General features: G+C 45.3%; 1 protein-coding gene across 1 annotated transcript in view; it reads right to left on the reverse strand.

Annotated features, from left to right (window-relative positions):
- The window catches only part of DACH2 (dachshund family transcription factor 2), a 1,617,828-nt gene that overhangs the window by 641,771 nt on the left and 973,758 nt on the right, over positions 1-2,299 (reverse strand). The gene's annotated exons all lie outside the window — the stretch shown is intronic.

A 2,299-nucleotide genomic window follows, 5' to 3' on the forward strand; every position in this document is an offset into this window, starting at 1 on the left:
CATTATGTTGAGTGAAATTAGTCAGTCACAAAAGGAAAAATACTGCATAGGACCACTAATGTAAAAGACTAGGAAAAAGAACCCATACTAATCCACTAAAGTGGACTCTTAGGGGGTTGTTAGAATGTAGGGGTAGGGATAGGGGTGGGAGGGAAAGGTGGAGCACAGGGCATAGAATAGACACAAGAAAATTTGGGTATTGGGTAGGGGGGTAATATACAAGAAGGGAGAGGGGAATCGAAGAACAAAGCAGATGGGAGAACAAACAGACAGATATAAATGGGCTAAATGGGACAGAGGAAAAAATTATGTAGGCACGGCTTTGGAACAAGAGTCTGGAATACAGAGACTGAGACATGGATGGAATGGGGAAAAGGGGAGAATAATGTTAAGATGCTTGGCTGCCTTTTGAATCATGGTTTTCCTTGTAATACATTATAAAACAGACACTGGAGTGGGAGAGAAAGGAATAACCAGAAATATGAACATGGAAAGCTTGTAAACCCGTCTTCTGCCTATAACTGATTAGAATACCTAAAATGGGGCTACAATGTGTCCAGTGAAGGAGGTTTACTGAGGAGCCTCGGCATTACATGGGAGTATAGCTGGAAGTGTGAATCACAACCAGACCTTCAAAGACGGGAAATTTCTCCACTTGAAAGGACAAGCAGACCAGCTGGGAGCAGCTAGAAAACCAGAAGATACATCTTGAAAGAAGGACCTACAGGAAAAATACAAAACAATAAGGGCAGTCCGACTGTTACCACAAGAACCTACACGTGGCTTGCCCAGGGGACATCACGGCAAGTGGTCAGATCCTCTCAGTGCAAATTATCTTCCAAGACTAAGACACAAGGGAAACATACGCTTTGACTGACAACCACGTACGTCACCCAGAAGGGGAAGTGACCTGAAGAACATCAATGAAGGGGCGAGCTAAGCACTACATCGTTCAGCAAACTACTGTGAACCCGGGTGGAGACCAGGTTGGCCAGTAGTGAGGCAACATCTGGAGACTCATGGGCTCAGAGTCAATGACTCAGCCACAGAGGTCTAGAGTGGAGAGTGGGGCGGCCAGCTGATAAAAAGAGATGTAAGAACACCCACACTTGCAGATGATACCCATTTGACCGGACTTCAATAACTGGATAAACAGAGCTCAACCCGAAGAAGAAAGAAGAGGAGGGGGAAAAAAAAAAAAAAAGCGTCATCTGATACAATTCAATAAAGGAGCTCTGGTAGCGTAGTGGTTACGAATTGGGCTGCGAGCCGCAAGGTCAGCAGTTCAAAGCTACCAGCAGTTTCGTGGAAGAAAGATGAGGCGGTCTGCTCCCGTAAAGATTTACAGCCTCGGAAACCCTGTGTAGGGTCCCTATGAGTCAGAACCAACTCCATGGCACATAACAACAACAACAACAACACCTATGAATGCAGTAGCTCAAAAAAGGAAACAAACCCCTGCTGCAAGAACTATTCCCACCCCCTTCACACAAAGGGTAGACAGGGATGGGCAACTTGGTCACTGGCTATGCAAAATGGGGGGAGGGATACAAAGACAAGAGGTGACTAGCTTACAAGCTTTCAAGAGGGAACCTAGATCCAAAGGGTGTGGAGGAAGGTAGAATCTCCAGTGAATAGTGTCCAGCCTGTCCAGGAAGGGTTGATGAAACGAAATATAGATGGATCTCTTGTGATGCAATGGTGAATAATTATCAGGACTGATTGTGAGGGTTGGAAATCTAAAGATGGACATTTTGTATCAAAGAGGGGAGTGATTAACTTGTCAATCTAGGAGCGAAGGACCCTGGGACCATCGATGGAGAAGAGCAAAGAGCGGAATCCTACCCAGAGAGGTGGTGAGGCCTGAGATGGAGGCAGGGAAGACGACGTCAAGAGATGGTGGATCTGGGGACTCAGGATCAGGAGATGGAAAGGGGCTGAGGACTGTGGTGGGGGGAGGGTGCAGGCTTACAGGGTACACCCCTTGGTTGGGTGAGGATGCATGGATGGGAGGGTAATTATGCCAATGAAATGATAGATAATGGAATGAGTGTAAAGCTGATGTTCTCCCATGCAGACTATCACACAATTCACAATAAAACATTAAAAATAAATAAATAAGTAAATAAAAAATAATAATTAATAAAAAGATAGTGAGGTGGCACAGGAGGCACACATCTCTGCCAAGAAATTTGGAAGACAATTATCTGGCCGACTGATTGGAAGAGATCCATATTTGTGCCCATTCCAAAGAGAGGTGACCCAATGGAATGTGGACATCATCGGACAATCTCTTTGA

Source organism: Chrysochloris asiatica, unplaced genomic scaffold, assembly GCF_000296735.1.
Source record: "Chrysochloris asiatica unplaced genomic scaffold, ChrAsi1.0 scaffold00167, whole genome shotgun sequence".
Classification (NCBI taxonomy): domain Eukaryota; kingdom Metazoa; phylum Chordata; class Mammalia; order Afrosoricida; family Chrysochloridae; genus Chrysochloris; species Chrysochloris asiatica.